At 45.4% G+C, this 23607-nt stretch overlaps 1 protein-coding gene across 2 annotated transcripts in view; it reads left to right on the top strand.

Moving 5' to 3' along the window:
• LARP4B (La ribonucleoprotein 4B) overlaps positions 1-23607 on the top strand; it is a 639242-nt gene that overhangs the window by 11409 nt on the left and 604226 nt on the right. Inside the window, exon 2 of one of the 2 annotated variants that reach the window (XM_078663296.1) lies at positions 19876-19964. The exons of the other annotated variant lie outside the window; for it this stretch is intronic. The gene's annotated coding sequence lies outside the window, so the exon portion shown is untranslated. The remainder of the gene's footprint in view (positions 1-19875; positions 19965-23607) is intronic. 2 annotated transcript variants of the gene reach the window in all.

The raw sequence follows: 23607 nt of genomic DNA, 5'->3' as shown, positions 1-23607 counted from the left end.
CAGATGTACGGTTAACCCCGTCCATGGAAGTCAGCTCCCCAACACCAGGCCGCAGGACCACCGGACCAGGCCCGGGAGGCCGCAATCGGTCTATTAGCACATAGGCCCCTCCGACCGACTCCACACCACCACCAAGGGCCGGCCACCGCGCCCCGTCCAGCCCGGGCGCCGCCAAGGAGTGCCAGGTCCGGCCGCTCCGGAGGCCCCGAAGCAGACAGGGGCGTAACTCAGGATCCGTGACACCCAGGAATCACCGGAGCAAACGGTAAGTGCCTGTGAGTTATCGTCGTTCCACTGCACATCGTGGAATACTTCCCGGGGCAGGATAAAGTACAGGATATTTGTTGCAGACAGGAGAGTGATCGGAGCCGAGCTAAAACGCGGCCATCTCGGACGCGAGCTTGGCTCCTCCCCCCCAAAGCAGCTTTGTTGTTTACAGATTACAGACAACTCTTGCTCTTACTTGCAATAATTGCAGTATTTGATTACAGTAAATTGCATCTTCAACCTAGGTGTAATTTGATACCTATTTTCTCCATTAGAATACTGTTTCAAATGTGTGATTGGCACACGGTATTATACACCAGAATAACCATAAACTTGTAATTAATGTAGATGGTTCTATTACAGTACGGATGTTTTCACTCCTATGAGGAAAATATACAGGAAATGAGTAGCCCAAATCTTAGGTTTACCGACTAAAACGTAACCCTTCTTGACATCACAATTGCCATCTATTTAACATTTGAGTTACATGAGGTACCGGCAGCACCAGTTACCTATACTCACTCGGTAGCCAGATGAGCAAGGTATGCACCACATAGCTTCGCTATTAGAAGATAGTTGGATCAGTCAAGCAGCTGCTTCTTCCCATCACTAATAGCAAAGCATGCATCTTTGAACCAGCAGCACACTCTTTTGCTCACAGCGCCTCCTGGTTCAATGGGTCCTTTCAGTTTTTGGCTCCTTAACCATTGAAAAGTTTTAAGAGATTTACATAGAGGCCTTAGACCTAGGGTAACATACTTGTTACACTGTAGGGGTATATTATCTATGTGGTGCATGGATCAGGGGGAAAAGCCTCCTATTCCCCAGTTAGTGAATACAATTTACACATGCATTAGCAACAGGATGATTAGCGCACACCATTTTCAATAATTTCAGTTAAACTATGAAATTAGTCTTTCACATTTAGAAAAGTCACAAATGGTTTCAGCAATAAGTCCATTAGCTTCCTGGATCTCACCTTTATAAATAGATGAGGGAGGACTATACACTGACCTGTATAGGAAACTGATGGAACGTAATACACTCCTCAAATTTAACTGACATCACCCACGCAGCCTCAAGGATAACCTCTCCTATGGGCAATTCCTTTGCTTGAGACAAAATAGTGCCTGCAGATTGGATTTTTTCAAGGAGACAGAAATCCTAACCAATCTCCTCCGGGAGAGAGGATACCCACTGGGACTACTGAAGAGGTCAAGAAAACGTGCCTGGTATTGTCTTTGTGACCTCCTCCTCCAGTTAAAACAAAAAACACCCATACACGACAAAATCGTATGCATCACAACATTCAATACACGTAGCCAGGACATTAAAAAGATAGTCAAAAGGTATTGGGGCCTGGTCTGAAATAGGTATCGCACAAGATCCCATCTTTGCCTTTGAGAGGAAAAAATGTGAAGGACACCGTGGTAAACGCGTTTTTGGAACCCCCTAAGCCACCAGACATTAGGAGTCAACTGGGCTTGCCCCCCTTAAAGGGACACCAGAAATGTGGCTATTGTAAGGCCTGCTCCCAGACAGTTGTAGGATCATCTTTCACTCATGAGGGTAAGACATACAATCTCTGCCAACACACCAACTACAATAGCATGGATGTAGTTTACGCCATTAAATGCCCCTGTGACATGCTATACATAGGGCAAACTACACAAAAAGTGAAGGCTAGAATACTACAACATATGAGCAGGATAAAATGCAACGTACAGGGTGCACCTTTGGTCGAACACTTTATTTTAAAGAGTCACAGCCCTGAAAGCCTGAAGTGGTGGGTGGTAGAAGATACAACCACATCCTAGAGGTGGTTCAACATCGTACGCTCTCAATTTAAAGGAGTGTAAATGGATCCATTGTCTTAACACAGTCCGTATGGGCTTGAGCGAGCTTGAAGAGACATCTAGACAAATGGGGCAACTTTAGTGTCACTGATGTACATGAGAACATGTTTAGTACACTCCTGCTCGCCACTGGCGCAATGCAGTTCTCACCATGCATTTGACAGGTCATATGTTGTTACTGCAATTTTAATACTGTACTGTGAACACTGGGACTCCTTGCATTAAAACATACCCGTTGAGATTAGACCCATTGTAACCATCCAGGTCTGTTACATGTTAGCCATTTGTTTCTATGTAAGATTTGTACTCATCTGGTACTGAAACACATCTGAAACTCGATTGCATGTGCCTCATGGAAGTTTAATAAGTATTCTATAAATGGATAACTGTACTAGTAGGTTTGATATTTATTATATCAGATTTGCAACCTATAGTTTTTGAACAGCCCATGGTCTTTTATCCGGTATCCAACCTGTAGGAACAGTGTCTTTCGTTCTATTGATTCAACACATCCGCTGGGGGGGTGGGGGGGGTCGTCTCCTCGTGTCAGAACCTCCCCTCGAGAAGTGGCTCCAATCCAATCAGCCACACGGGTACGACAGCGCTTGTTGTTGTGCAGCATCCAATTGCTGCAAGCGAGTCTATTGCACAAGCTGCGTTGCGCCTCCTTGTGCACGCCGATGTGGGTAAGTGTATTTACACACAGGACACGGTCATTTCTCAAGACTGCAGAACGGCAGCCGGGTTCCACGGTAAGCGCTCAGGGCATTACTCTTATTTACTTGTCCCTGATCACATAGACCCTCAGATTAATCATCCGCGTTTTTTTCTTTCCAGGACTTATTGCCTGGATTTCCCCGTAATTCTTCTTGCAGGATTTACTTCCCATTTTCTTGAAGCCCCAGGAAAGCCGCAATGTCCGGAGTGACCTTCACACACCTTGTGAATCTGCTTTTTTTAAATTGGAAAAATGAGTCCCAATAGCGCCCTCTTCTCTGGACCATATTTGGTGCTATGCCTACGTCTTGCCTTTTAGGTCTTGCCTATGCAGCGCGCATGCACTGCATAGGAGGGGACCTTTTGGAATCAATCAGCATTTTATTTCAATGCGTGCACGTTTGGCGTTTTCCTTGCGGGAGCGAGCAGCAACGCAATCTGTTAGTAATTATCTTCAAAACAGATGGTGCTGCTGCTCGCTCCCGCAAGGGAAACGCTCTGTGTGACTGGTTGCTGTTGATGGTAGCCGAAGCGACTGCCGCGTGTTCAATTTAGTCAAATGAGGGTAACAACAACTGTTGACAGCAGTTTTTGCTGAGGGCGGCGCTTACGCAGCCCCTCCCCCCGGGATGCTTGCGCAATCATTCTATCAATTGTGCCTGTTTACGACACACTTGTAACAATATCTGCAAACCTTGCAGCTGTCTTTCTGTCAATTTGCTTGATAATTAGATCACTCCAGGCAGGCTCCGTAATGGTGCACACTCTACCAGCATTGTGATCAGCCATGTTTTGTTTCTGCCTGGGACGGCTGCTGTTTTTTTTTCTGGTGTAGTTCCCTCTTGCCATTTGGCGTTCACGGGGTCCGTTTGAGGTCACGCTTTGTTTCTTTGTTGCTGCCTAGCACAAGTTGGTTGGTGTTTTATGAATGTGTTAATCAGGGTGGTCCAGATATGGGCGAATGAAACACATTTGAAAGTTTTAAAACTTTCTGATATCATGAGTTAGTGTTGGTACTGACTAGTTTGCAATTGCAATAAAGGTGAATGAGCCTTGGATGAATTTGAAGCATAACAATGGTAGATGCCTGCCTTCTGGGTCGCCATTATTGGGCAGCAAGGTAGCTCCTAAACTCGGCAAACGCTGCTCTTGCTCTTTGAATTTGGGATGGCAAAATATCTAGTGTGCTATTGGTGACAAAAGTCCGTGCACTGGTCCTATCAATGGACATAATAATCTGGCCTGCAAAGAAATTCGATTGAGATAGAGGTACAGCTATAGGCAGACAGACTGCAAGGCAGAACAAACTGGGAAGTGAAGAAGGGGAGCATGGTGGGGGGTAGCCCATTTGTGACTATTGTTTCTAAAATATCTAATAGAGAATGATGATGCTGGACATTTCTAATTACACTTGATGGATAGTAGGCAGGAACCTGGATGCTTGACAGTCGCATGTTTTAGAATGCAGAACAAAGTACTTCTCTTACAGCTACTGAGTTATTTTCAAGAAAGGGCTGCACTTCTGTGCATTATTGCTTTCTAAACACACACCAGCGAGATGGAATCCCATTAAACACTGCATACCCTCCTTAGCATTAATGTGTTACCCGTTTAGAGCCAGGAAGGGATGCATCCATTATCAGTTTCCCATAATCCTTAAGAGAAGTTAGACTTTTAAAACATGCAGACATTTGGTGATGAAATTAATTTTACCTCTACAATAAGGCAAGCTGAATAACATTTAACTTGTAAAAAAAATATAAAAATCATTTAAAACAAAAACGTATTGTTTTAAAAAGCATATGCAAACATTGAACTTCTACTGCCAGACTAATTACCTATAACTATAATAACAGTAGAAGAGGAATGGATTAGTTTTTTCAAGAGACATGGGTAAAATGTCAAATTCAGGCCCTTTGTTTGTAGGATTAAGTGCATCAGCGCTAGGATTTAGCCACATTCGCTGTTGCTTCTTTGTCTTTTCTTAAAGGTGCACCATCATCATTGACTGTTGAAATCCCCCCACCTTGCCCCCGCTCTTACCTGCACGGGCCACGGCTGCAGAGAATTACATTGTAGTGCATCAGAAGGTAGAGGTGGTTAGTTTATGTGATAGGCAGCGAGTGCGTTGCCAGAGAAGAGTTTGCTATTAGAGAGCGTTCTAGAGTTTGCCAGCTAGGTAGACTCTACACTGGTATTCCTGCGTCCTTGCACGTGGCTCAGTACATATTGGGTCAGACTAGGAAGTTTGTCCCACATATTTAAAATATCTTTAGCCTATCCACCACTCTTTTTTTTTTCCACCTAACTACTCAGCGTATGCAAATTAAGTATTATTGCTGGTGCTGGTTGTCTTTAGATCCCTCCAGAGGGGGCACTACATCCATCACGAAAAAAAACTATTGGTGCGGCATCAGAAAGGAACTCGCATGTAAGATAGTTACATGGGAGGAGTTCCAAAGCTCGGTGAAGACAGACAAAAAACACCATGTGGCCTCTGAGAATCTATCAAAATGGAGAAACTCTGAAGAGATCCATCAAGGAAGAGTGTAGATTTTGCAAAGGGTGGCTTAAAAACATGGCTACAGAGAACAAAGGTAATGTTGCTAAAATGTAATGGTGATGTATACGCAAGGCCTTTAAACCAACATTTTAACTAAAGGACGTAATTGAAGCTCCATTAAGTGTGGGGGATTGGGGGCTGTGGCAGTGGCGGTGGAGCCATATAACCCTGATTTTCCTGCTGCACTCCCCTAGCCATTGGAGAGTTCCGACCCATGGAGGTATTCTTGGCATCCAATGAGCAGTGCGCTGCTAATGGGTAACCTGAGCTCCTATGTTTAACAACTGCAGTGCTGCGACACCTCTTGCATGGTACATAACACTTCTCAGAAGCCATAAACAAGCATTGGCATAGCCAATATGTCTCGCCATTGGGACCTTATAAGTGTTTAGCCATGCAACAGTTGATATTGTTGAACCAACGATATTGTGCTGGATAACTAAATACTTATAAGGTCCCAAAGGCAAGACCTATTGGCTATGCCAATGCTTGTTTTCCTTTCTCCTGGGACATTACTGTGAGGCCACAGGGAGCTGAATGATCATGGCTCTGGGTCTAACTGTAACAGTGCTGTTCTCTTCCTTGTCACTGTCCCCCTCGAATCACTTGAAAGAACATCTGAACAGAGGTTGAAGTGGCTGAAATTTATTGGGATCGACGTGCCCATGGTGTGGTTAATTAAAAAAAAATAGTTCCCTTTTTTTTTTGTTAACAACTGTCCTTCAACAGTAATGGTCCTTTTAAATGAAAATGTGTTGTCTGTAATGGCAGTGCTCTACCATACCATGCATACTCTGCTGTACGCCACTGCACTCTACTCTGCACCACTCAACACCACTGTACTCTGCGCCACTCCACTTTACACCATTTCACTGCTCTGCACTCTGCTCAGCTTCTCTACCCTGTACCACTCTACTCTATGCCAATGCACTCTTGGTCACTCCTCTACACCACTGCACTCTTCGCCACTGAACTCTTCACCAATGCAGTCTAGGCCACACGGATCTACCCTGTACCACTCTACTCTACGCCACTGCACTCTAAGCCAATACACTGTATGCCACTGCACTGTACTCTGTAACACTCAACTCCATGACCCTCCTCTCTACACCGCTTTACTTTATGCCATTACATGCTAAGCAACTGCTCTCTACCCTGCCTTACTCCACTCTACACCACTTCACTCTACTCTAAAACAAACTGCTCTATGCCACTGCACTCTATGCCACTCTACGTTACTCTACACTTCACCACTGCACTCTACACCAATGCATTCTCACTGTACTCTACGCCACTGTACTCTACGCCACTGCTCTCTATGCCACTCTGCAATGCTGCATTCTGCTCTGCAACACCGCACTTCCCCAATAAACTCCACGCCACTCTATTCTGCACAACTCCACTTTACGCTACGCCACTTTACTCTGCGCCACTCTTTGCCACTGCATTCTATGCCACTCAACTCTTTGCCACTCCCCTCTTAATCACTCTTCGTCACTCTACTGTATGCCGCTGAATTCAGTGCCACAGCACTCTGCAACACTCTATGCCGATGCACTCTACACTAGTCCACTCTACGCCACTCCAGTGTATGAAATGAATTCATACTTGTATAGCGCACTTATACCCTGAGGTGTCTTGGCACTGTACGCATACCACTGTGGAACCCTACCTGGCTTTTTCCTGTGAAATGCCCACTCCTGGGCACCCCCAAGGTGAAGCCAGGCATCCCAGCGCTGTTGGGGCCGCTGTGGAGATTAAGCAAGCTATTGCCCAGAGTTGCAGAGTGGAACCCATGATTTTTTTGTCTAGTTACCTGAAGGTGAAAAAACATTATTACTCCTTGGTTGGTTCTTTTTAGCTTCATCTTTGGCTCTACCACAGATTATACTTCTCATGCTTGAGCACTGCAAACTCCGCATGTAAATGAAAACGGCCTTCAATTGCGCTAGATAAGCTTTTGGGCTTCCCTCAGTATACATTATCTTGTTCCCCAGTGGCCAGAGTAAGGGCAAGACCAAGGGGATGGTTTCTTCCATTGCTTTGGTTTGTGATGGCTCTTTTGGCTAACAGTAGTGTATAGTCAGCAAATTTTGTTACTACCAATATTTGTGGTGTGTGGTACTGCCCGTAAGCATGTGTTTAAGTTGTTGGTATCCTGTCTGCACCTAGGGCAAGCCAACAGTGATGAGTATATCTGTCCCATTCTGTATGGGTATAAGGTATACCCTATGTAAAACATTAAATTGGATGCATCTGAAGCCGATGTTCCGGGACACTTTGGTAATTCCAGAGCTTTTTGCCACTCCTTATCACGGCAAGGGTGTCCCACTATGCTCTTCCATTGATCTCGCAGTGGGTAACAAGATACTCCCGTTATTTCAAACAGTGATTCATAAAGTCAATTGATCATTTTCTGGCCTTTGCCCATCGTGTACAGTGTCTGTAGCATGATGTATGTGGAGGTTTGGCATAGTTTATATTCCACTGCCGCTTAATGGCATGTATTACCCTTCGATAGAGCAGTCCCTGCCCCCCTAGGGAGGTCTCACTCATCTACTAATTTTCATAAGTACATCAAGGTTCCCTTCAGGAATCGGTCCCCCATCATGTCGAACCCCGCACCTCTCAAGCTCTATATTTTTCTGTATGTTATATAGCCATTTGTGATCTGCAGCAGTTTCAAGGAGATTGCCAGTGCGTATGCTAATGCTGATTTCCTATAGCTGATACTGAGCTCTAGAGGTTCCATCACTGTTCTAACCAGTTGTGGTAAGTCTCTCCTTGTTTGCGTGGGTATAAGCATCAGTGTTTGAATCCTCTCCTCTTTAATTTGACTTCAGGTATAACTGTTTTTTGTCTATGCAGAGACCTGCTTGGCATACTGCCAGACACTGGAGTTAGGCCACGAAGCAGTATGCGTTGAAATCTGGACCCCCCCATTCCCCCTTTGCCGGGCCGTAACTTTAACTTGGCCAGTGCTACTCTACGTATACTCAGTTCTCCTACACAAAGGTTCCTAGTAAGGCGTTAAGTTCCTGGAAAAGGTTTGGCTCGTAGTATTCATTATTTAGCACAGTGACATTCCATTTTGTACTCTTCTTTGACATGGCACAAGGCAGAGGGTTAGGACAGTTTACCTGACAGTGGAAGTGTTTTGCCTACATTCCTGTGGGTGAAGATACATACACGGAGGTGAGAGGGCTCTGTTTAATTTCAATGAAGACTTCTAAATCAAGGAGCTGCTGATTAGCGTACCTGAAGCACCGCAGTTCATTTGATAGGAGGGTTGGATTATGTGCCTGCAGATGTTATTGACCAAGAGTACCCTTTAGGTGAGGCCTAGCTTTCTTTTGTCTGTCTCAGTTTTATTCCTGGGAACAACTGTGTCCAGCGACCTATTATTAATAAAGCACTCTAAATGTTCATTGTACCTGCATTTTAACCAAGAAACTGTATATAAAGTGTGTGAAATCACGGAGTGTGCAACGCACTTTTATTCTACTTTCTGTTTCTAATCCCTGAGAGAGCTCTCTATTTCTAATGAACTATGCAATAGAATGGTGTTGAGATACGTCCCCTACCTGCATGGCTTTGCAAACCGTTGCTATCCTGCCCTGTAACTATTTTCTGGACTATTCTGTTTTCCTCCAGTGGACTCAACACCAAGAGAGCCCACTAGATGTGCACCAGTTTTTAGGGCTCGCCTGGCGTTGGAGCGCGAAGCGCTCCCGCCAGGCGAGTTCTATAGTCACTATCCTCCCTGCCAAGGGAGTGTGAGCTGTGAGCGAGCAGCTCTAGACCTGTGAACGAGCCGACTCAGGTCCGTGAACGCGCGGGAACGTCAATGTGCACGTTCACGCGCATCACGCTCCTGTCCTCCCGCGTCTATGCCGAGGCGCGCTCCAGGCCGACTTGCGGTGTGCGTCACAGCGTGTTCCAGCGGCCGGAGGTAGGTAAGTGAGGGCCGGGGGGGGGGGGGATTTGTTTGCTTGTTGTGTTAAGTGGTTGGCGCTGCAGGCAAGGCACTGGGCTGGCGGGAAATCGAAGCCTCTTTGAAGTACATCGCGTTTTAACTTCTGTCGCACCTCAACGGGATGTGGCGGTTCTTTGCGCGGGCCAGGGGTTCTCGATAGAAGTCCCGGCAGATCTTCGGGTTTCTCCACTTGGCACAGGTATATAGAATGAAATAAACTTGTAGGAGCATCACATAAACCGACTTTTTAAAACTTATTTTGCAGTCTTACAGTTACACAGCGCAACCCCGCCCAAGAGCATTGGAGCGCTGTGCATTAGCACCATATTTTTTTCTGGCACGGGTAAATCAAGTGAATTGCCCAGAGTCACTTAATAGGGTGCCGACGCCCGGACTCGCACCTGCCTCCCAAGTTCCAAAGTTTGTAATCTCTCCTCCTTGAGTATTAAGACGGGGGAGCTATATTCTGTCCTCTCGATTGCTTTGGAGTGAGTATTTTCTAGCGATAGAGGGCCGGGGGGGTGGACTTTACAAAGGGTCGCGAAAGGAATTCTTTTGGCTAGTCAAAGCGAGCTTTATGCTGCGAAATGTACGCTTATTATAATTTAAAACCCCGCTCCCCCTGGCTGCTGCCCGCAATCACTGTCACTGGGGTGCTTTTCTGCACCATAATAGATTTTCACCAGTTGTGTACTGCAGATGCTCAGCAAATTCTCTCCCTTGCTTCGCATTTTCTTTTGAAATCTTCATATTTTGGTATTTTATCCGGAAACGTCAATTGAAAGCACCTTACGAGAGTCCAAAGATAGTTCTGATACAAGGTCCACAAAGTTTGGCTTCAGTCTTGACGTCTCCCTTATCGTTTTTGTGCATGTTGGTGTTAGTTAGTCACAGAGAAGGAGATGTGTGGTGTATTTGTGAACTGCACACTCCCCATGTAAACACATTGCGGGGTCACGTATCTGCCTCCAGCCTTCTTTCCTGCAACAGCAGAAAGTGCTTAAAAGGGGTGACCGGGCAACTGCTTGTGCCTTCGAGTGGAGTCGTGGAGTGATGCTTTCCACGTTTTGAGATGTTACAAAGCTTGTTCTACTCTGAGACCCTCTTCGGGATTCTACATATGCTTATCTAAAAAAAGAAATACGGCTTTACACAGAATTGTCAAATCAGCAGTTGGTTCAAACAGGTTTTCCATGTCTACTTTACTGTGAAATGCTGTTGCTCTGGGATGCACAAGACAAACAAAGTGCATCCAAGTTCTCAGGTATCTACTTATGTTCATGGAGGCGCCCTACGGGTGCGTGCGTTTTTGTAAATCAGGTAGGCAGGCAAGCTTAAAATAGATCTGTGGTGTGCACACGTCCAACTTTTTAAGCTTTTTTCAGTGTATGGATGACTACACACTTTGAAGGACTGTGTAAACGCCCAGTTCCTGGGCTAGGTTCAGTTGGGTTTACATACAGTTTCAAAGTGCAATTAATGTAAATGTCCTTAGTTTTGCTTCAAAAACATTTATTTATAATTCTTCCTATGGGAGTGTTTTGCATTTCTAACTTTCTATGTGTGGACTGTAGCTTTGATCTTAACACTTATTTTTTTTGTCTGAGAACGTTTTACTTTGTGTGATTGATTGTTCATGCTGGTTTTTAGGTCTTGGCCTGATGTGAGCAGTGTATGTGCTGCTCTCGTCATACGAGGGCTTCTTGTAATCAATGCGATTCCAGAAGTTGTGTCTCAGCTCCGCCCCTAATTTTTATTGGTGTGCGTCATTTACCATCATAGCTTATGCTAAACTGAGACTTCTAATTGTAAATGAGGCTATTTAGTCCCTCCTGGTTGCCGCCTTATCTCCTTTTGGCCCCACCTACCGGGATTGGATTGTTTACTGGGGGCGTGTTACTATCTCCTTTAATTACAGGGTGAGGACTTTTTTTGTAATTCCTGCTGGAGCGAGGCGCACACTGTCTACTTATTGTTATTCCAGCTTTCTTTTTTTTATGTTTCCGTCGCGCCGGGCCCAAGGTTCACTTACTGTTCCAGTTGCAAAGAGGCTCGCTTACTTTGTTTGTTGTTGTTTAGTATTACTGGCATGTATCATGTTTATTAAAGGAGACGCTCCTCCTGCAAGCTCTTAAACCCTCCGGCGGCACGCAGGGGCTGCCATAGCAGTCCCTGTGTATGCCAGACGCGAGTGTCCCACTCTACACAGTTTAACCAAACATAGGCTTCCCGAGGCTCTGGTTGCCGAATTGCGCTTCAAAGTTCGTCCTGATAACTACTGGTCCCCAAGCGGCTTTCTAGACGCCTCAGTGACCTCCTCCCAACCCTGCTGTTTCTCCTGTTGTGGACAGCTTCGGCCACGTCACGTCCATTATTATGATGGATCACAATCGCCCCCTCTTGATACAGCCCACCAGCCCGTGACTTGCTGTTGCATCTGCACAGTAAAACTGCCTTGTGTAGCCCTTTCTGTAGCCATATTAGAACAAGTGTCGGTAGATGTCCGAAAACCTCTTATGTCATCATCGGATGAGTGGCAATGTGGCGACGGGGAGCAATAATAAAGGCGACACAACTTTATTTGTTGCTATACGCTTAACACTGTGAAATGTTAGCATACTGCCTTGTGAGTGGCCCATAGACGTGTCGATCGAGTGATGTCACATTTATTATGTCTGTGCTACGATCGGCAGGTAAAATTGGGGGCGGGGTGGCCATCATTTCTAATAAGAAACATCAACTTAGACAACTCTCCTCCTTGGACTTACCTAACGTGGAGAACATTGTTGTCAAGCTGGATACTGTTAATGGGACACTTGTGGTGGTTTTGTTATACCGCCCGCCCCAAAACATGGCTATGTTTCCTGCTATTCTTGCTGAGCAACTGGCCATGCTGACCACCAATAATTCTAAATTACTCTTGATCGGGGATTTTAATCTCTGGTTTGACAATATACTATTAGACCCCCTAGCAGCTGAAATGAAGGTTCTTTTGAGTGATCTGAATTTATTACAACATATAGACACTCAAACTCATCAAAAGGGCCATAGTCTCGATCAAATTTGGTCATTGAACCTACCTATTGATTTTATTGATATTAAACCATGTAGTTGGTCTGATCATTTTATTATCAGTTTCTCTTTTTGTGTTGTGAAAGCCCCCCAATTTAAACTGAAGGCTACCAGTCTGATTCGGAAATGGTCCTCTTTGGACATTTCAAATTTTTTAAATTTGTTACAGTCTACCTTGCCAGAACAGAGCTTGGATGTGGAGACTACTGATTGTAGGCTTCAAGAATGGCTTAATTTGGCCATTAATGCATGTGTCCCTCTCACTCGCTTCGATAACTCACGCGGTGTGGGTGCACATAGGTGGTACACACCGGAGTTGAGGAAATTAAAACTTGAAGTGAGGCAATATGAGAGGACATGGCGTACTAACTACTGCCCTCATGCTAGGATTGCATACTGCCTAATCCGTAAAGCCTACCAAAAAACACTGCACACTCACAAAACTGATTATTTCTCTTCTAAAATACTTAATGCGACTAATAAGTTGAAAGAAATTTTCAGGATTGTGACTGAGTTGTGCAATGATGAGAGAACTTCTCCTCCAGTTGTCCCCTCACAATCTCTATGTAACTCCTTGAATGATTATTTTTATGACAAGATAGCATCGATTTAAGGATACTCTATCTAGGCTGCCAGCTTGCATGCCGATAGATGATACCTTTTTTAACCCCCTTACTTTGCATTTTTTTCCTCTAATTACTGACCAAATCCTCCCAGATCTGCTGACCAGAGTTAAGTCTGGGTCTCCTCAGGATGTTTGTCCTCCTCAAATAATGAGGGAGATTGGTCGGGCAATTCCCAACAGCCTACTTCCTTTGCTTAATAACTCCCTGATGTCTGGGACTGTCCCGGTCAGTTTCAAACAGGCCTTGCTGATCCCTCTAAAAAAGAAACCCGGCATTGATTCCTCCGACCTCTCAAATTATAGACCAATATCGTTACTGCCTTACCTATCCAAAATATTGGAGGCCCATGTGACCAATTGTCTATCGAGTTTTGTGGAAACCTCTGGTTATTTACAACCTAACCAGGCAGGTTTCCGGCCAGGTCATTCCACCGAGGCAGTGATACTGGCCGTTCAGAACACCTTGAGGTCTAATGCTGACGGGGACCTGCACCAGGCCTTGGTGTTATTAGATCTGTCCGCCGCGTTCGACACGGTTGACTATACCATCTTGGTCAACCGTGTCGAACAGGCCGGACTTCGAGATTCGGCTTTGGCTTGGATCAGGTCCTTTATTTCAGAACGTACCCAGTCGGTTCGTCTGGGTTCTTTTACAGCCCCTAAAAATATCTCCTTCTGTGGGGTTCCCCAAGGATCTTCCTTGTCCCCTTTATTATTTAATTTGTATATGCGGCCTCTTTTGTTCTCCCTACAACAGTTTAATGTTGATGTGTACAACTATGCAGATGATCTGCAGTTGGTCTTTGTTTTAAACGCAGACAACGCGGCTGAGGATTTTCGAGCAACCATGTCTTTTATTCAAAGGTGGATGTCGCTAAATCACCTTAAGCTAAACCCGGGAAAAACTGAGCTCATTCTACCTGGGAAGAGTGAGATCAGTTGGAACCCTTGTTTTTGGCCATCGGACATGGGCTCGCCTCCTAAAAAATCTCGTACAACTAAAAGCTTAGGAGTGACTCTCAGTGAGGATCTTTCCTTGGAAAGTCAAATTGGAACAGTGGTTTCCACGGGATTTTTCCAATTGAGGAAGATCAAGAAAATAGCACATCTCCTCACAGGTATGGCTTTAATCCAAACAGTCAGTGCTCTTGTCCTTTCTCACATCGATTTTTCAAATGGCCTCTATTTGGGGGCTCCTATTGGCCAGCTGAAAAGATTGCAATATCTGCAAAATCAAGCAGCGAGACTCATTTGTAAAGTCCCGAAGTGGGAATCGATTAGACATGGACTGGAGACCTTGCACTGGCTGCCTGTGGAGCAGAGAGCAATGTTTAAGGTGGGCTGCATTGTGTTTAAGGCCTTGGAAGGTAAGGGCCCTATCTTTCTTAGACAACTACTGCGTAGATATCAACCCTCGCGCAGCTTGAGATCTGCCCAGCACGACCTACTTGAGGTTCCCCGTTTTAAAAGGAAACGTCAGGGAGGTAGCAGCTTCCAATTTTTAGCGGCCTCATTGTGGAACTCTCTCCCCCTGACTCTGCGACACAGCAGGGACCTCCTCACCTTTAGGAAGACATTCAAAACTTTTCTTTTTTCAGGTTTATTGTAAGTAGTGATTTGTGTCTTTTTATGTACTGTTATGTTTGATTCTCTCCAGCGCCAAGAAGCCTTCGGGCGTATGCGCGCTTAACAAATAAAAAATAACATAACATAACATAACATATTTTCCGTGCAGTGTGTGAACGTTGGCATAGGCAGTGCTTCGCTGGAATGCGCCCTCGCTGTCCTCCCTGAGAGCAGTTGTCTGCTCAGTCAGTGCGGAGAACAAGGGGCGGCTCGGGTTTCTGCTGCCCATAGAGAGCCAGGACACCTCGCTGTGCTGATCTGTAGGAAGGCAGTGCGGGTTTCTTCTCACGGGTAATACCTTGCCATGGATGCTGAGAGGGGCGTCACCAGCGCTATAATTTGGCTTGACAACGTTTTTAAGGTTTGGAACCAGCAGCACTGACCACAGGACCATCTGTGAGACCAGCCTGCTCCAGCCAGCGCTTAGAAGTCTGAAGGGAGAAGCAATGTAATAAGCACTGTGTGTGTGTGTGTGTGTGTGTGTGTGCATTAGAAAAATACATCAAGGTGCTAGGGTAAAAAGAATACACTCGGAAATCACAATGAGCGCTTCTGTGGCCACCGGGGTCTTCGTGCTGTCTCTCACAGCCATACCAGCCACCTACCCGTTCAACATTGTGGCTGCAACCAGCAGGTGAGGTGGAGAGCTGCCTTGCGTGGCTATCAGGGTGCGCGGGATACAGGCACGCGCCACAACACAGCCGGGCAGATCTCAGACTCTGGCTTTTGGGGGTTGAATGATTGTCTAGCTGCCTTTAGGAATGCACCTCCCAGAATCTGCATCATAGAGTATAAAAAACACTCAGGACGAATGACTGTGAGTGGATTTGAAAACTGGAGGGTAATATAGCGACTATGGGTATCAGAGCGCTTTCATACAAGAAAGAACGAGCATTAAAAATGCAATAGGTTTTGCCTTTCATTAAGTTAAAGCCATTTGCTTTGCTATACAATACCATTAGCAAAGAAAATGGCTTTAACTTAATCAAAGGCGAGACCTATTGCATTTTCAATGCTTGTTTTTTTTGTCATGAAAACAGTGCTGTAATGCCACGAGGTCAACCATAGTCCCTCCTTTTTGAATGCGCGTAATTCGTGCTCTCATCCCAGAATATGCTGTGACTAGCACCTGTAACTGCATGATGATAGTCCAGTAGGGCTCATGTCTTTTTAGGCCGTATTTTAAGGCAGTGAAATATCCCTAGAAGAGTTCACTGCTTTCTTTATTCTATTGTATGTGTGTGCATATATATTCACTGAAAAGATCAAAGGTTAAAGTCACTTTATAGTGAGGGGAATATGTCCGTGACAGCATTAACGTTTTAAACTAAAAAACCACAGAAATTGCCCTGTTAGTTAGCAAACCTTATTATAACTTGCTCCCCAGCCATGCATGGTTTATGACATCGCATGTTATATCACTCATTACATGTTCTATGACATTTACAGCATCACTGATGACCTCTCCAATTACATCATTGATGATATCCCTGATGGCGTAATTCAGTATGTGGTAGTTTATTTTGTAGTTAACTGTGTGGCAAGTAACTACCATATCACTTTTCTACCTAATTTTGTACAGTCTGTGTACAGTTAATGGGTAAAAGTGTACAAAACGCATGCGCTTTTAATGTGTCATAGGTGTGTAGAGGTATTAAACAAGTTATAAATCTTTATATTGAAGACTAACTCTGTGTGGAGATAACCATTGAGTATTTGTGTTCAGTATTTTGCGCACAAGTGTTTGGTTCTACAGGAAGTTTCCAACAGGGCTAAGATTCTTCGTAATAGATGCTAAGTATTGTAAGCAGCGTTGAGTTATTAGGATTGTCTGAGCATGACAATTTCTACATAACATGGAAGATTGTGTGCACCAGGTACTAACCTATGTACATGGGCTTGTTTTACATGAGAAGATGAACATCTGTAAAGTTTTCAACACCGTATGAAGGCTTCAGCTAGTATGATCTTTAGCAACTTCAGAGCTTAGTTATTTTAATTGAATAGTGTATTTTTTGACGAGTGTTGCGTAGAGTGTAGGCTGCTTCTAGTAGATACTTATTAATGCTCCATGATGTATTTTCCATGAGTTTCACTGCCTGCAATCAGTGTGTGGTACAAAGTAAACTCTCTTCATAGAGCAAACATTATTTACAGTACCCACTTTTCTGCTCTTATCCACTTAATTTCTCACTGTAAGTTCGGTAACTGTAAAAGGTTTGGTACAGATAAAGGCTGTCCGTGGAAGGGCATTCGTTATGAAAGAAGTTGAGTACCTAGATAAACTTGGTTTTCTCTGAACAGATGTCTGCAGCCTGAGCACTGTGTGCAGTAGGGGTCTATCTGTGGTTGATTGTTAATAGGAACTGGGCTGCCTGTGAAACGTATGGTATAGGATCAATGTTGCACACAACACATGCTTGCTGCACCTAAGGGAGTTGTATCTGTGAGGGCACTAATGATGCTTCATATTGTTCTGAGCTGTTTTGTACTTACTTTCAGGTCTCTAATGCCATTCTAGTTTATAGAGTAATGTGTACAAAAGAAGCTTGGGTGATGTCTTCAGTGAGGTCATAGAACATGTAATGAGTGATGTAAAATATGAGGTCATAAGCCGTGCATGGTGTGGGCACAAGTTATAATTGGCTCTGCAAACTAGAACTGGTGAATTTCTGTATTTGTTTTTTAGTTCAAAAAGTTAATGTCTCTGACTTTCACCTAAATATTACGTTATTTAACCTTTGTTTATTTCAGTGAATTTTTAGGGTTTTATAATGTAAAGAAATAATTTATTACCACAAATAAAGCCAACCCCACACCCCCTGTGGCCTTTGACCATGTGCAGCAAAGGGTCGGCAACAGGACCTGGCCTGCAGCCAGGCCCTTTTGCCAGCTTCGCCCTGCAGGCAGCTAGCCTCCCCTGCAGGCAGCCAGCCTCCCCTGCAGGCAGCCAGCCTTGCGATGTGCATGACATGGGGTTAGCCGCAGGGCCTGTGTTGCTTCCTGCTTCCCCCGCAGGCATTCAACCCCACACTGTGCACAGCGTTTTGCCATGCGCAGTAGTGGGTTTGTCACAGGGCTTCCAGGCCGTGTGCCAAACTCCGAGTAGACTACCAACCGTGCACCTCCTTTGTTGTGTTCAGCGTAGGGTTCGGTCGCCTTCTGGCCCTGGGACCACATTTTTTTTGTTCTCTCATTCAATTAAGCATTCATTTCCTGCTGAATTTAAACACATTTTTTGTATTTCTACTACTGAGTCATCAGTGATGTAGGACGTTCTTCAAATTTAGCAGTAAAAAAAAAAGCTTGATTGTGTGCTAATAAATGTGTTAACACTGTTTTGGCTATTGCACATGATTTTCCTTGCCATTTTGGATACAATGTCCAGCCTTTCCAACAAGGTGCATGTTGGTTACTGGAGTTCTTTGTCCGTTCCACATGTTCCATGGTTTTGTATTGTCACTGCATTGCTTGTATATGCCCCCTAGTGGGCTGTGATTCAGTTGATGTGCATTGTTCAAACAATGTTACCACTGTTGCCCCTGTTTCCACTCTGTGGATTTTCTGTTCCTTTAATGCAGATATTTGTTTGGGGGAACACCTCGAATATATTCCAAATGTATTTTTTAGTATCACATATTGTGCTGCCGTTGTATTTGAGCCTAAATTGGTATTCAGTTAAAAAAAATAGTGTAGTTGGTCTTGCATGTTACTTGTTGAGGGATATATGTTTGTGCCCACTTTCTGTTATGTATTCTCTTTTGTTGATAACAATTTCACAAGCTTTGCAATGTGCACATTTCCAGAATTCTTGTCCTTGCATGCATATGCAATTTTTTGTGCTATAGTGACTGTGCACTAATTTGTCTCTGTGGTTGCAAGCTATTCGGAATATTCTTTGTGGGTGAATACCAATAAAATCTTTGACAGTTAGATCCACTTTCAACAATCCCCAATGTTTTTGCATGATTCCTTGCATAGAGCTAGCCTCTGTTGAAAATGGTGTAATAAATCTGATAGGTAATATGTCTGGCATTTTGTTTTTTCAATAGTATTGGTGTTCTGCTCATTGGTTTTACTCTTTTCCAACAATTTTCTTTGGGACTTTCTGGCAATGAATCCTTGTTTTTTTTCCAGACAGTGCCTTTCCGCTTCAAGTTGTTCTGAGCAGTTTCCTTTAATCCTCAGAAATTCCCCATACGGGATATCCCACTTTAAGCTGTCCCAGCGTAGCACTGAATTTGTTGCTGTTACTTTTCTGTGCATTGTAATTTGAAGTGTGCCAATTTTGTGTATAAATTTCTGTATCAAGAAAAGAGCCTTTCACTTTTCTGATTTCGTAGGCGAACTGCAATTTAGCGACATTTGTGTTTTGTATGTTAAAATACTTTTCAAATCCATCATTCCATCCGGGATAATGAATAATTCTTCAGTGAATCGCAGGCCTGTAACTATTGTTTTCTAATTAAATTTCCTTTTCTGATGCCCAGGTGATCTTCTGCACCCAGTAGCCCATGGTTAAATTGGCGAAGTTTGACAAAAAGGAAAAACCCATGGCAGTCCCCTTTTATTTGACCATATATTTGTTTATTGAAGAGAGCCTTTGTAGGTCTCGGGCCTACCGTCACACTGCGTAAGCAGTGTGGGCGGAGCCCGAGATTTAATGTTTTGGCTACAGTGGGGCTTGAACCCGCCCCTCTTCTCCATTGGCTGGCCTCGTAAATGCTGGTCAGCCATTGGAGGAGAGGGGCGTCACTCAGTTCAGGCCCCGTCTTTTTCTGATTCGGGGGCGTGTTTTTTGCAGTTTTTAACTCTGTGACGTCATCTGTCACTCAACTGCAAAAACCACGCCCCTGAATCCGAAAATGGCGCCGTAAGGATGAACTGCTGCTGGGATTAGACTTCGTGACGACATATGCGCATTCTGTCTCCAGGTATCACTTAACTTCTGAGTGTTTGAATGAAAGGGTAGATTTGGAAGCTCGCTGAACACGAGCTGCTTGCCTGAAGCAAGGCAGGCCAGTATAGTTAGAATAGCTCTCCGCTGAGTCTGTTACCTCTGCACCTCTCTCCGCAGACCTTAGCAAGCATCAGGATCTGTCTCGCCAGCATGTCTACAGATCTTTCGAGCGCACTCTGCCGAACTTAAATATGTCTGCACTTTTCTCTGCAGAATTCACGGAGGCTGTCGAACCTCTCCTCTCGATCGAATTTATCCGAGACCACTGCCGAATTTACATAACCTCTCTCTGCAGAATTAAGGTAAATCGTGTGGACACTCTGTCTGATGAAATTAGCAATGTCCGAATATATGCCTCATTGTAGAACTCTATCTCGTCAGAACTCGTGGACAGCTCAGCTCTCACCACAAACTCAGAAAGATCTCACGCACCTCTGGTCAGAATGCGTGACCCTTTGCGTACCACCTCCAGACCACGACCCGTGCGAACTGCCACCTCGGATCCTCAGTCTGCAGGAACCTATAGCCACCTCCGAACCACTACCTGTAGAACCCACAGACCTCTGAACCTACGACCATCTCTCCAGGGAATTCACCGATATGTCCCCTAGCTCTCCTATGGGTAGTTATCTCGTGACCTCAGTGTACAGTGGGGATTTGTTAACCTCTCTCCTCTGCGGAAAGTGCACAGATACGGGGACATCGCTGCAGGACCTCCAGAGAGACAACCCCTGTCAGTCCCTGCGGCAGAGCCGTGGAGATGTTCGCGAATCTGCATGTTTCTCCCTGGGCATTTCGGTAGCAGTGGTTCCAGCCGAGCGCAGCTGGGGTGTGCTCTGCCTCATTCATCACTGGCCTCTGTGCTGTGCTCCTGTGAAGGAGAGGGTACAGGAGAGAGGGGGCTCTCCGTCCATCAGCTTCTGCACCTGTCCATCCCTAGCTGTTCATCCGCGAGACCCACACCTGGAGCACCTCGTTGATGATCCGCGAGACAACCATCTCTAGGGGCAGGAGGGCCCGGGCCCAGACCCCGGGCCCTCCTGCCTTATCTCACCCCACTGCTGATCCGGCGACTGTCCTGTCCTGACCGGGCTCCCCTACCTTATCTCACCCAGGGATAGGGATGAACTCCAGACACCAGTGTTCCCCTGGCCCGGTAGTTGACAACTTGCAGTCACTGCTGCTAAGGCGCCCGCTGTCAAATGTCAACTGCAGGGCGTCAGACTCAAGGCGAGTTAGTCGTATATGGTTATGTAGTCGTATCACATTATAAAATATAACAGCGCATACAATGTTTATATTATAACATATAGCAGCACATAGACTTATCATCCATTCTGTGATAGATGTATCACACTATCGGTGCTATCTATCATAATGTAGATACACAATATTGCTTTATATAGCGAACAGAACTAAAAGAGCCTGGAGGCGCTTATGAGTCAGAACAATTATGTGTTTAGTATGATGTATATCATAGCCTGCAGATTATCTAAATTGAATAAAAACACAATATGTGGTGATTAGTGTAACCTGAGTGAAACCTGCTCTGTTCTTCCCAGCCAAGCCTTTCATCCTTCTGTTGTCGATAAACTCCGTACCAATAAGATCGAGCATATCATTAGGATTCTTTAATGTGCTTTGCGCTTAAATGCTCTATAAACCCTGAACATGAATTATTGTTCCAAGTGTTAACATATTACTGCTGTACCAGTATAGAACGGACCCTTGGACCTTCCCGGTGCTTGAAGTCCCGAGGGTGAGTGCCCGCTGGTAGACGAGATGGGCTCAGACTACAGCAGCCTCCGGGTACGGGCACTGGAAGGTCTGAAAAGCAGCAAAACAAAGCTTTAGCCTCCCACCACTTCAATGGTTTAGAGGGTTAGTGTACTGTTGGAGAAACTGAGAACGTCGGAGCATCCCGGTGCTTAAAGTGCCTAGAGGACGAGTGCTCCCTAGGGAGAGCCTGGGAACACTTTAGCCTCCGGCTCCGCCACCAGAACCATCTGCATACACCGGCTGAGAGACGCTGGGAGCACCGGAGCCTTCGGGGAGTCACTGCAAAGCACAGGTAAGTGTTTGTACAAGGTGTTAAGGACTTTTGTAGCATGTAATCTGTGAGTCCGTAAAGTTTTTTTTCTCGTTTTCTGTAGAACTGTGAGGACTCCTGAGGGAGGGAGAAGCGGTTTATTTTGAGTGTCGATAATTTTCCGTTTCTGATTGATGATGAGGAATTGGCGATCCCTGTTGTTGAATGGTCATACTTGCAGTTCTGGCAACCAAGGTATATCACGATCTGACTGATCCCACACACCACATCCAGTTACAATTCAACAGGGCTTGTACCTGCTTCCCCTGTACTGTACGCTGGAGCGGTGGCCTTACAGTGTGGGAAATGTTTTCATGTCGTGCTTGTCGTCCGCCAAGGTGTGTCATTGTGTTTAGGGGAAATTGTGCGTAGTATTAAGATGGATGAGAAGTGTGGGGTACAGAAGTGCAGTTTACACTTTGTGTATTTTTGTATATACAGTCCACTCGAGAGGTCTCTGCTAGTGGTTATTCATTCTGGCTCTTGGAGATGAGGAGGCATGTTCAGGAGTGATGGGGGTCAGAGATCTCTCAGGGTGAACCACATTACAGTCATTCTCCTAAGCATTTAGACCGAAGTCAAAAATAAACCATAGTAGGCTTTTTCCAGGACCTTTGGGGTGGATTGTGTTTGTCATTTTGTGGCCAGCAGTGACCAGCAGATACCTTCTAGGTTTTTCAGCTCAGTCCATAGAGGGTAAAGAGGCTAAATTCATGAACTGGCAGCAGGGTTTTAAGTGGGCCGGGTCCTGCCGGTGCTCTGCAGCTGCTCTTGCACTGTTAATGCACCAGTGTGCATGTGTGTGCCACACACTGTATTTAATGTACTGTTCTGCGACATTAGTGTGCCACACAGTGTATATAATGCATTAAAGCGCAACACTAGTGTGATATGCTCTGCATTTAATGCACTGTTGCACAACATTAGCATGCCACACTGCATTATATGCACTGTTCTTCAACACCAGTGTCTCTCAGTGTACATAATACACTTTTCTGCAACAACAATTTGGCATGCTTGTATATAATGCACCGTTGTACAATACCAGTGTGCCAAGCTCTTAATTTGATGCATTTGTCTGCAACTCAAGTGTGCCATGCACCATGATTGTGCCGCTTTTCTTGCCTTCTGCCCCCTGATTGTGCCGTTTTTCTTGCCTCCTGCCCCCTGATTGTGCAGTTTTTCTTGCCTTCTGCCCCGATTGTGCTGTTTTTTTTTGCCTTCTGCCCCCTGATTGTGCCATTTTTCTTGCCTCTGACCCCCTGATTGTGCCGTTTTCTTGCCTCTGACCCCCTGATTGTGCCGTTTTTCTTGCCACTGCCCCCTAATTGTGCAGCTTTTCTTGCCTTGTGTGTGTGTGGGGCTCTGTGTGTGTGGGGCTCTGTGTGTGTGGGGCTCTGTGTGTGTGGGGCTCTGTGTGTGTGGGGCTCTGTGTGTGTGGGGCTCTGTGTGTGTGGGGCTCTGTGTGTGTGGGGCTCTGTGTGTGTGGGGCTCTGTGTGTGTGGGGCTCTGTGTGTGTGTGGGGCTCTGTGTGTGTGTGGGGCTCTGTGTGTGTGGGGCTCTGTGTGTGTGTGGGGCTCTGTGTGTGTGTGGGGCTCTGTGTGTGTGTGGGGCTCTGTGTGTGTGTGTGGGGCTCTGTGTGTGTGTGTGGGGCTCTGTGTGTGTGTGTGGGGCTCTGTGTGTGTGTGTGGGGCTCTGTGTGTGTGTGGGGCTCTGTGTGTGTGTGTGGGGCTCTGTGTGTGTGGGGCTCTGTGTGTGTGGGGCTCTGTGTGTGTGGGGCTCTGTGTGTGTGGGGCTCTGTGTGTGTGTGGGGCTCTGTGTGTGTGGGGCTCTGTGTGTGTGTGGGGCTCTGTGTG

Source organism: Lissotriton helveticus, chromosome 10, assembly GCF_964261635.1.
Source record: "Lissotriton helveticus chromosome 10, aLisHel1.1, whole genome shotgun sequence".
Lineage (NCBI taxonomy): Eukaryota > Metazoa > Chordata > Amphibia > Caudata > Salamandridae > Lissotriton > Lissotriton helveticus.
This window is presented reverse-complemented; position numbering and strand designations above follow the sequence as displayed.